The 13,102-nt window shown below is 25.8% G+C and overlaps 1 protein-coding gene across 3 annotated transcripts in view; it reads right to left on the bottom strand.

The window, feature by feature from the left end:
- The window catches only part of LOC105140998 (probable leucine-rich repeat receptor-like serine/threonine-protein kinase At3g14840), a 35,288-nt gene that overhangs the window by 19,154 nt on the left and 3,032 nt on the right, over nt 1-13,102 (bottom strand). The window contains exon 1 of one of the 3 annotated variants that reach the window (XM_011048061.1): nt 3,314-3,393. The exons of the other annotated variants lie outside the window; for them this stretch is intronic. The gene's annotated coding sequence lies outside the window, so the exon portion shown is untranslated. Of the gene's footprint in view, nt 1-3,313; nt 3,394-13,102 lie in introns of those variants that run through there. 3 annotated transcript variants of the gene reach the window in all.

Here is a 13,102-nt window from a genome sequence, read left to right on the forward strand (position 1 = left end):
ACAAATATCTTACAGATCAGTTAGATTAGTCAAGTGAGAGATGCTTGAAGGAATGGGTCCAGTGAAACCACCAGCTTGGATCTCTCTGTTAATACAAAATTAAAGGGGGATTAGGGTTCTGCTTCAGTGATGAGATTCGGAGCTTGTGGTAGAAACTAGCACATACAATGTATCAAGTTGTTTCCAGCTCTGAATAAAATCATGTATTCTTCCAGTGAAGTTATTGCTGCTAAGCCTTCTGCATTCGCCGAACGGAAAACACAGAATCATGAAACTTGGAGAGTAAAGAGATGCATCTGTAATATCAAATACTGCAACCAATGAGTATGATACACAATAACCATGTGAAATGAGAACCTACAGTTCCTTCAATCCGGTCAGCTTAGTGAGAGCCTGGGGTGACTCTCCAGTGAGATAATTGGCACTGAGAATTCTGCAATCACAAAAGGAGAAAAACATTCAATAATCAGTTGGGACTTAATTTCTACACAAAAGGTTGAATGAACTGACAAGTTTGATATTTATACAATAATATATATATTGAATGATATTAAAAAAATGATAATATATTAGATAGATGCTAATTAATCTTTGAATAGATCCTAATTAATCTAACATTAATCTCACAAGTTTCTAATTGGGATTATAAAATCATGTTAATCCTATAAAAAAATCAAAATAATTTATGAAAGTCAATGATTAATGAACTCAATCTTAAAAAACCAAATATATATAAAAAAACAAAACTACTTAAATCAACCACGATCAATCTCCAAACTCATAACTCGAATTATGAGATTGAAATAACTTAAAATAAGTTTTTTAAGAAAATATAAAGCCTAATTTTTAATCAATCAAATATAAAAAATTGAAATTAAAAAAAAATCAATTAAAAAATAACAACAAAAACCAAAATTAACCTAAGCTAACCTATTAAACTTGTAATTTGGGATATGAGACAACAAAAATTTATAAAAATAAAAACAATATTACAAAACTCTATTTTTAATAAATTCAATGTTAAAAGTTGAAATCGATGAAAAAAACCAAATTATTTAGACAAAAATCAAATTACAAAAAATTACAAAACTCGACTATCAAAAAACATAATGGTGCAAGAGAAAATTGAAAAAAAATCATTTATTGAAGGGTAAAATTAAAAAAATAACCAAAATGAATCGAGTCAGCCCAGATTTACCTGTTAAACTCGCGATCTAGGTGATAAAATCGAGATAACCACGTAGAAATTAAATAAAAAAATAACTAAATCCAATTAAAAAATATTAAATTACAAAAGAACAAAAAAAATTTAGAAAAACATATTTAGATTAATTTGTTAAACTTGCTACTTGAATCATAAAATTAAAATAAATTTATAAAAAATAAATAAAACCCCACTGCTAAGGAAATTGGAGAGGAAGTATCCAAACTAAGAAAGAAGAATTTATTTCTTAAATAATTTTACAATGAATTTTATATTTTTTTAAAAAAAGATACAGAGAAGAGATGCTATATTTTCAGACATAATATTTTTTATTTTTTATTTTTAAAATATATTTATTAATCCAATTGTATTGAATAATCTCTCAAAATGAAATATCATATAGAATATCATTTCAAAGTTGGATTCCTACCGGTCTCTCCTGGGTGGCTCTATGAGATTCCGTGTGTTTTTTCTATGGAATCTTAAGCTTCTAGTATGCTGGGATGAAAATTAATTAGCATGTGTTGGTTTTCTAGTCCTCCACACTATTTGACCAAAATACTAAATCATTTATTATTATTATTATTATTATTATTTACATTGACTAATTTTTTTTTTATAATCTGGAATATCTAGATCAATTTATATGCACCATAACTAATCTCTAGATCTACTAAATATCCTATAAAACTCAAAACAAAATATTTTGTTTTTACAAATGGATGCATTAAAAAATTAATATAAACCCATGGTTATATAAAAAAAACATATTGAAGTTTAAAAAGAAAATGTGTTAGTGAATTAATTTAAAATATTTTTTGAAATTATTAAGTTTAATTTTTTTAATTAAAATAATTATTTGATACATAAATTATATCATAAGCAAATCAATTATAAAAAAAATAACATAGGCCTTAAAATGCAATCTAATTTCCAGTTCGAGGAGGCATGCAAGATATGAGGCAATAACTCGATGCCTACATCAAAATAGAAGAGGGTATTTGAAATTTTTTCATTAATTAATGATTAATTAGAATTTAGTGTTTATTGTTTATTATAATTAATTAATTGCTGTCATATAAGAAATAATTAAATCATTACTGTTATAGCTTTTGCCATGTTTAATTTAATAGTATTTTATTTCAGAATATGCCTTTTATTATCAAACTTTCAATCCTAAGTACTTATTTTTTAAAATCAAAAATCAAAACAAAATGAAAACGAATATGACATGGACAAAAAGGATAAAATTATAAATGAATATAAAATATTGGGATTAAATAATTATTTCTAAAAATTAACCACGAGGATTAACTAATTGTTTTTATTAAACTACAAAAACTAAATTATTTAATTAATCTTTTGCTCATAATCAACGTTAAAGTTAGTAGCTAAAACTTAATGAGAAATAGGTGCCAATTCGATGCATTAATCATCAATGATAATTATAAATTGTCAAATAATCATGAAAACTACTTAGATGGTTGACATTTATTCTTAATTGTTATATATTATATTTGAGAATTTTATTTATAGTTTAAGTTATTATATTAAATTAATTTTTTAATATAGTATTATAATCTTAACATAATATCTCACCATCTTCATTTATATTATAAAAATTAATTATAAGGTAGTGTAAGCCCGTATAAATTTAAAATTTAAAAATTTTTTACTTGAGAAATATGTTAAAGAATAATATAAATTATATCTTGAAATCTTATCTAACAGTTTAAATCATTAAGTTGAATTGATTTTTTAATATTAATTTAAGTATATATATATATAGATGAAATGATTAAGTATACTACGAAGAAGAAAAAAATGAGGTGATTTTAATTTAATTTATTTAGTTCTTTTTATCATGGATTTGAAAATAAAAAAAATAAAACCAAGTGTAAAAAACTAAAGGACCTGGAATTTGAAAGAAGAAGATGCTAAAATGGTGGTAGGAGGAAGAAGAAGATGAAGAAATTATAAAGAACTTTAGTTATTAAATCAATCGATCATTGTTGCCGCAAATATTTGACTCAACGCATCAATGTGTGTGTGCATATATATATATATATGTATATATAGATATATATATATATATATATATATATATATCGTTAATTGATAGTGATGATGGTAATGTTATTACACAAACTTGAAGCAGTCGTCGTAGCTAGAAGAACTTCCTCTTATCTGACACTGAAAGGAAATATCGAAGAAGAAAAGAAAGCAAACATTTCATTCCCCGGATAAAACATGCATAGCTCAAGGTTCCATACAAGACCACATTCCATAAGTTATTTTCGCCAGTTTTAGGATAAAAAAGTTGAAGTTGAACTCTGTCAAGTAAAAAAAACACTTGAATTTTAATTTTCTAATCACAAGAGTGATCTCAATGCTCTAAAAATATTGTTGGAGGATGACGCGTTCTTCATCTCATTTTTCTTTTTAAAAAGGCTTGTCCTTTAAAAAAACTAGCATAATTTCTTAATTTCTTTATTAGTAGAACTAGGAACATTATACTTTCATCGAACTGAATTGATCATAGTAATAATTAATATTTTTTAAAAGTATTTTTCAATAAAAAATATATTAAAATAATTTTTTATAATTTTTATTTTTGAAATTAATATATCAAAATCATCAAAAAAACATTAAAAAAATTAATTTCATATTTTTTTAGATAAAAAACATTTTTTTAAAAAAAAAAGAAGAAGAAGCTATCACAATGTGTCAAACAGACACACCATCACTGCCACTGTCAAAGCAACATTGGCTACTAGAAAGCCAGAGGTAACTCCAATACCTTGAAAATGTTTTCGATAGCTCTTGGAGAAGGAAGACCATTCAATTGTTCAATATGATTGACTGGGAAAAGATAGTGAAAATATAACTGATGGGCGTTCTTTTCTTGTTCTTTTTCTTTCTTCTTCTTCTAGTTTGAAGCATGATCACTTTTCTCACATGGAGACAAGTCCATCCACTGGATGCAGACTAATCCAAAATCATTAATGAGCTGTCTAATAAAAACAAATTATACGTCTTTGGCTATGCCTATAAAATTTAAAAATTATTTTTTTTTAATACTTCCGAGTTATTTTTACATGTAATATTAAAAATAATTTTTATAAAAATTATTAAAAAAAAATAAAACACTTAAAAAACAACTTTTCTCGCCTATGAAATCCGGCAATACAATCACATTTGATGACTGCATTATCGAGGAGTATGGTGCAGCGAGGATTTTGCAGATAAAAACACTCCTGCTAGAAGAAGGCATTACAAGTGTATGTCTTCCTCTAAACATTAAAGAATCTGCCCATCTGAACCAAGTTATATATATATATATATATATACCTTCAGCAGGAGCAAGGCTCCCAACTTGGGCCTCCAAGTTTATTGCTCCCATGCAAAACAATAGTAGCATAAGCATAAGTAAGCTAGATGTGACTCTCAATATATCAGAGAGTGCTGTAGCCATCTTCCTTTGTCTGCAATCCACTTTAAGAGTTATTAGGCTGCCTGAAGAGAGCTTTATGCAGTGTTATAGTCGACCTTTCATCATGTGGGGTCTTTCCTACCTTGTCTTATGTGCTTTCAGCCAGGCACGCCATCACTATTATGTGATGTCGGGCAGCCGTATCTAATATTATTGAATTTGATTGAATTGTTAGTTATTTTTAATCTTTTTAAGATTTTTTTGTTATATAGTAAAGAAAAAATAAATTTATATTACTTTTTTAATATTATATAAAAATTAGGTTATAATAATTTTTTTATATTGAAGCTGAGTTGAATTTTTTTATTAAAATATGTTTATTTTTTACTTTTAAATTTTTTTTGAAATTTTTTATTTAATTAAAGTTAATATTTTTTGATATTTTTATATTTTTTGATGTAATGATATAAAAACCACTTTTAAAAAATAAGAAAAAATTATCTTAATATATTTTTTAAAAATAACTATTACGTAATAATATATCAATTAGCATATTAGTCTGTGTTTCATAACAGATCAATAACAATTTTTCTTTTTAAATAAAAATATTTGAGTTAGGTTAAAAATACATAATGTATTTGTATTATCATAATTTTCAACTAAAGTATTTTCTATAATAGCAACATGAATAACATATAGCAAACTGCTCTCAATACATTGATAATTAATTTTTTTTTCTTTATTTTTTTTAAGATATTTTCAAATTTTTTTCTTTTTAATTTTTTTTTTATCTCTTATTGATTTTTTTTTATATTGTAAAGAGCAAATAAATTGATGTGATTTTTTTATATTGTGCAAAAGTTGAGTGATGATAATTTTTTGTTATTTTTAGATTGTGTTGAATTTTCTTATCAAATCATGTTTATTTTTGAGTTTTAAAAATATTTTAAAAAAATTAAAATCTTGTTATTTTTTTATTTTAAATTAATATTTTTTTAATATTTTGTATTATTGTAATATGATAATAAATATAAGAACTGCAACTAGACCCAAACCTATACGGAGCAAGACCCAAAGTTATTGGGTGTGGGTCTTTAGCTAAACTCAGTATACTAAAAATCATGCTTTATTGTTTTTACATTTAAAATAAAAATTATTATTAAGTAGCTGTATCGTAAGTCCATATTATAAAATGTATATATATAAGCAGACACTTAAAAAGACAAGTTTGCCTGTACTAGACGACTTGTGCCGTTCCATTTTTTTGTCTAGTCAACGGGAAGAGTACTAGGTCAAAACTAATAATAAATATCATGGGAAATTGGAGTGGAAGTATCCGAACTAAGAAAGAAGAATTTATTTCTGAAATAATTTTACAATGAATTTTATGTTTTTAAAATACAAGATACAGATAAGAGATGCTATAATTTCAGACATAATATTTTTTTATTTTTTATTTAAAATATCTTTATAAAATATATTTACTAATCCAATTGTATAGAATAATCTCTCAAAATGAAATATCATAAAGAATATCATTTCAAAGTTGGATTCCTACCAGTCTCTCTTGGGTGGCTCTATGAGATTCCGTGTGTTGGTTTTCCAGTCCTCCACTCTATTTGGCCAAAATACTGAATCATTTTTTTATATTGTTTTAATTCAATAGTATTTTATTTCAGAAAATGCCTTTTATTATCAAACTTTCTATCCTAAGTACTTATTTCTTAAAATAAAATAAAAATAAAAACGAATATGACATGGACAGAAAGGATGAAACTATAAATGAATATAAATTATTGGGATTAAATAATTATTTCTAAAAATTAACCACAAGGATTAACTAATTGTTTTTATTAAACTACAAAAACTAAATTATAATTAACTCTTAATTAATTTTTTGTCCATAATCAACGTTAAAGTTAGTAGCAAAAACTTGATGAGAAATAGGTGCCAATTCGATGCATTAATCATCAATGATAACTGTAAATTGTCAAATAATCATGAAAATTACTGAAGTGTTATGCAAAATCTAATTAATAAATTTATATTATTTTTTAATATATTTTCCCAAATAAAACTCTATTAAAATAGAAATTTGTATTACTATTTTATCTTTAATTTTATTAATTTAATCAAGAAAAAAATAGCATTAATCATCAATGATAATTATAAATTGTCAAATAATCATGAAAACTACTTTAGGTGTTATGAAAAATCTAATTGATGAATTTATATTATTTTTTAATATATTTTTCAAAATAAAACCTTATTAAACTAGAAATTTGTATTACTATTTTATGTTTAATTTTATTAATTTAATCAAGAAAAAAATAGCATTAATCATCAATGATAATTATAAATTGTCAAATAATCATGAAAACTACTTTAGGTGTTATGAAAAATCTAATTGATGAATTTATATTATTTTTTAATATATTTTTCAAAATAAAACTCTATTAAAATAGAAATTTGTATTACTATTTTATCTTTAATTTTATTAATTTAATCAAGAAAAAAATAGCATTAATCATCAATGATAATTATAAATTGTCAAATAATCATGAAAACTACTTTAGGTGTTATGAAAAATCTAATTGATGAATTTATATTATTTTTTAATATATTTTTCAAAATAAAACCTTATTAAACTAGAAATTTGTATTACTATTTTATGTTTAATTTTATTAATTTAATCAAGAAAAAAATAGGATAATAAAATTAAAATAGAGGTCGAAAATAAATCCAAATACCGCAGGAATGTCCAATAGCAGACATGATATCATTTACCAACACTTTTAAGGTTACAGTTGAAGCTAATGATTCTTTTTGTCGACGACTGGTGCTTATAAATTTCTCATCAATAATTCAGTGCTCATGTCATAACGACATTTCCTGCTTCGATCTAAATTCATGATAATCCTTAACCAAAAAAAAACTAAAATATTTGTTTGGAAATGTAATTTTTTTATATTTTTTTTAAATATATTTTTCTTAAAAAATACAAAATTTATATTTTTTATTATTTTTTATAATTTTAATGTATTAATATTAAAAATAAAAAAAAAATATTATGTTAATATGTTCTAAAATAAACATCATTTTTAAAATGATATAATTCACTATATCATCAAAAAGATAATGTTTTTACTTGATATCATCTCACAGAATTAATATTTTTTTTTGTTCTTTTGTGCCTTTGTTTTATAAAAAATTTATGTTTTCCTATTCTTAATTAAAAATATATCCTTCTAAACAAATATTATTTAACTGATATTTATGGATTGTTTTATATTTTTATCATTGTTTTTTTTTTAAATGAAGTTAAGTTAAAGGTAATTTAGTCATTTAATAAATATTAATATTAATAATATAAAGTGATTCACATGCATGGGTATGACAGATATTGGTGCATGACAATCAAACAATGACTTCTGAGTAGACATTTGAGTCATCTCGATAGCCTCTATATTTCTATGCAAAGTGTATGGCCAACAGAATTTTAGGTTGTCTCATTTAACTTTTTTTTTTAGTTTTTTTTGTTTGGTTTCATATATAACCTTTCAAATTTAAAAAAAATCATTATTTAATTTGATTTTTTTAATTTGATCATTTTTATAGAATTAAATTTTATTTTAATTTTATCCTTTTTTATTTTTTTTTATCAGATTTGATTATTATTTAATTTTATCCTTTTTTATTTTTTTTCTATCAGATTTGATTATCATTCTTTTTATTGTTATTAATTTTATTTGAGATGATTTTTAAATTTGATTTCTTTTAGGATCTCATTCTCCTTCTGTTTTTTTCGTACAAGATTTAATTTATATTTTTTAATTGTTATTTTTATACTGTGATAAATTTTTTTTAATGTTATTCTTCAATATTAAATTGACTGAAAACTGAGCTTATTGATTAAGCATGGGTTGAAGATTTTATGAGTTGCAAATTTAAAAGATTAACTCAGATTTAGGAAATTCTTCTTAATTTGCTTGGTTGTTTTTTTTAATTTTTAAGTTCATGTTTTTTTTAGTTTCATCCATTGATATTTATTTAATTAGAGATTAGACTTTGTTATTTTTTATTTTATTTTTATATGAATTTTCACCGGGTTTGAAAATAACCAGGGTTTTTCTTATAGGATATATTGATAGTATTTTTATAGGATTCCAATTCATTCCATAATTGTTGTTTTAGTTTTTTGTAGTAAGCTGTAACAATCATCTGAACTTGAGTAAAGTAAGAAATATCTCATTCAATTTGAAAAATGCAAAAAGCATTGCCATGTGAAAAATGATTTCTAAGGTCTTCCTGTATTTCTTATGTTGTGGTTGAAAAAATAGCATTGTTTGCAATGTTTATACAAGTGAATTAAGGATTCAAGAAAAAAAATATATTATTGTATTTTTTTCATGAGGCATATTCATCTAGCTTATTTGTTTCAATGACATGGAAATGGTTCCATTTATAAAACCTAGCTTAGATTTGGCATTCAATGAAATTATCGTGGTCATGTACCATGTAAGAGGCTTTGAGACGAGCACAATATCTTGATGATCTGACTGGTACAAAGAATATGGATTATTGTTCAATGGTTAATGTTCCTCCATGATGATTGATAGTAGCGGGAAAAAAATAGAATTACTAAAAACCTAACTCTAATACAATGTAAAGAAAATAAAATAAAAATATGTATGTATTTTTTGTATTAGGAAACATTTACTTTATATAAGAAAGTTGCTATTATTATGCTTTTTTATTATAAGTAGTCTAAGTGTAAAAAGAAACTAAAAATAATTACATGATAATTACATTACATAAAATATATTCTCTTTGAATGAAAATTTGAATGAAAATATCTTTCCTAATACATAGAGCATTCTCCATCATTCTATAGGCTATAAAACAAATGGTTGTTTGGATTAGTTTTCTTTTATCACTTTAACATATAATAGTAAACATCATAAGTTTAGACAACAGCAAACATATTAGAAAAACTGATAGGATTAGAGAATATTAACACCATAATAATTATATGATAAACCAAATATCAAACAGTTTATTTTAGGTATAACGTATTAGGGGTGTTAAAATATTCTCTTTACACAACTAGTCATTTACCTTATAATCACTGCAAGACTAATCAGGTTTTTTAATGACTATAATATTAAGTAGAGACTTTCTTTTTTACAAAATAAAAACCCTGACATCATTCCTCGCTCCTGAGAAGAATCATCGCGACGCTATACTTTTGCAAGGATGCGACAAGAGCGAAAACCTTTTTGTCCTACCTGTAGCGCGTCTAGGGAAAGAACATGACAAGTAATGCCATCAAAATGACATCATTTTATCTATCTTTTTTTATAACAGTGAATGAAACAACATTATTTTGTACAAAATATGTTGTTTAATTTGAAAGAAGATGATGCCAAAAGGTCTTTGTTTCCAAATCAGTTTTCATTTGAGATTTTGATTTTAAGAATCAATTCAGTTGTATCCCTATCAAATTTAAATGTTAGCTTTGAAGTTAGTACCTTTTTCACTTCAATTCTTTGTTTTGAATTTGTGTATTTTGATATTTAATTATTCAACAAACTTTTAATTTCTTCAATTTAATTTTTAATTCAGTCAATTTCAGCATATATATATCTTATATGAAAAAAGTTAAGAAATCATTCTGTGTTTTTTATGGATACAGATAGTTATTCCATGTAAAAAAGTTTAAAAAAATTCAATGAGAAAACATTCCACAGAGTTGTAAGTTATAAATATAGTTATCCCATATAAAAAGATTAAGAAATATTTTATGGGGTATAGGCTATAAAGAAAAAATATGAGATCAAATATTCAAATATTAACTTTATATTTCTTGGGTTTATTAAACAAAAATATATATATAAATAAAAAGAGTTTGAGTCTCAGTTATGCCAAGTCACCTGAGTGTAGACTATTTAAAACCTAGCTGAGGTTCCAGGTCGCTTGGGTCTCATTTCAACTCCCAGGCTAGGTCGGGTTTTATATTTATGGGTAAAACTCGTTTCAAATCTTTTGAAGATTGTTTTACGAAAAATATTACTAAAAATTGTTTTACTTTGGAAATTATTTTGAGGAGTTTTTGATATCAACGCCTCTTTGTTTGGGAAAACGGTTTGAAGAGGAGCTTCTGGATTTGAAACTACCACTTATTTGGATCTTCAGAGATTTGTATCTGTTGATCTGTAAAGCTGAAGGTTACTTATCTAGCTCAAAATTTGTTTTTCTTACAAAGAGGATTCTTCTTGAATGCAGACGCCAACTTTTGGGTTTCCAAAGGCAGAACCTTTAATTTGTTTATTTCAAGTTGGGAGATTTTATCTTCATCTGAAACCATTTGAGCCCATGATCTGGACTTTTGTTTCTACTCTTTTAGAATGTAAAGGCATGATGCCTTTTCCTTTGTCTTTGTCTTCCTATTTAGATGGCATTGGGTCGTCTTCCCTGCAAAAAATTCTCTTCTAAGGCATTCTAGCGGGGAATTTGAATTTTCTTTGATACATTCAATATCAGAATCTTTGTAAAGGCTTGCAAGTATGGCTGAGATTAAGGTAGAAGTATAAAATATAATTAAGACTTTCAAGAAATCTTTGTAATTGTTAAGGCTTGCTATGAAGGATTTGATATGGGGACTTATCACCAAATTGGATTGACTTCCTATGTGAAAAATTGTTAAGGAATCCAACTCCTGTTTAACTTAGCTTTTTAGTAATGGGTTTTTTATTATAATTATTATTCATTTTATAAAAAAATAACATAATATATATCATTCTTCCTAACTTTAGTTATGAAATTTTAGAAATAATATTTTAATATAATATGAATATTTATAATTGTAACTTCTTTATAATTTTATTTATAAAGTATTTATGTTTTAAAAATTTTATATTTACTCTAGTTTCATTAATCAAACTTAAATAATTATTATTATAAATAAAAAAATATATTTTTACATAAATAAAGTCAATATTACATATAATCACTCCATTAACTACAGGATATATATACTAGCAATAATAAGTATTGATTAATGAGTAACTAACTATTCATACCAGGAAACACTAACTATAAAAAGTACTTTGGTGACTTTTTAGTTTTAATCTGTTTCTTATTCATGATTTTTCATGATAAAAAATTTGTGGTTCGTGGCATCAGCTTTTACTAATTGGATAAAGATCCTGGGCTGATGAAGAGGAAGAAGCAGTCCATGGTCCCTCCGATGACTTCACGAGGGACTGAGTTTCAGTTAAACTTCCATTGACAGAAGGTTGAGCAAACTTATTATGTAAGGACGTAGAAAACCCTGATGGATCACCCAATGTGCTTGGAACCATGACTAGTTCCTCGACATCAGTTTTTCCTTCAAGCATGCTCACTACTGTAGACATTGTAGGTCTAAGTGCTGGAGACTGATTTGTGCATAGCAGGGCTACATTGATCATTCTAACCACTTCTTTCTTGTTGAATTCAGACCCCAATCTTGGATCAACCATCTCCATTATGTCCCCATTTTTTTGTAAATATAGAACCTGAAATAACCCACAAAAAAAAAACTAGATATATAGCTGACTAAGAGTAAACATGAACAGACAATTAAGAGACTAAATGGGCATAACTTACCCAATCTAGAAGGCATACAACATTTTCATCCCTCCTAAATTTGTCGTTGCTCATCCCAGAAACAATTTCCAATGCTACAACACCAAAGCTGTATACATCTGCCTTGTAAGTTAAGTAACCATATAATGCATATTCCGGTGCCATGTATCCCCTGCGCAGAAAGAATAACTCAGTTACTCAGAGACATTTTACTAGTTTCTTTCCCTAAAACATGTAAAAAAATGCTAAATGTCTATTGTTTGTTTTAGTATTCGATAGGCAAAATTATATTTCTTCCAGCCTAAACAGGATTTCGAACCCTGGATGATAATGTGAGTAGTGTATTCATTTAGAGGAACACAGCCATGGATGGGGAGGCCCTGATCCATGAGAACCCTGCGGTGTGTGATTTGAACCCTGGATGCCTGCCTACCACATATTTTTAAGCTAACCCCTTCCATCGGCACTTGAGCCCAGTTACAGCATCATACTGTTTAAGACTAAAAGCTATCTTAGATAAATGACAATAATTGTGTGTTTTCCTTACAGTATGTTCAATAAACCACTTGTGTTAATATCAGAAACTCACATTGTTCCAGCAACTCTGGTGTCGATGTGGGTCTTGTCCTCGTCATCAAGCTTGGCCATTCCAAAATCAGATATCTTGGCGTTCATGTCCTTGTCAAGAAGGATATTGGTACCTTTTATGTCTCTATGAACAATTTTGAGTGTCGACTCCTCATGCAGGAAAACCAGACCTTTCGCTATACTTACACATATCCTCTGCCTTGTACGCCAGTCTAGCTTCGTTGCCTTGATTTCCTTTGTCCCTGTAA

The sequence above is a fragment of the Populus euphratica genome, unplaced genomic scaffold (genome assembly GCF_000495115.2).
Source record: "Populus euphratica unplaced genomic scaffold, PopEup_1.0 scaffold318.1, whole genome shotgun sequence".
NCBI classification, from domain to species: domain Eukaryota; kingdom Viridiplantae; phylum Streptophyta; class Magnoliopsida; order Malpighiales; family Salicaceae; genus Populus; species Populus euphratica.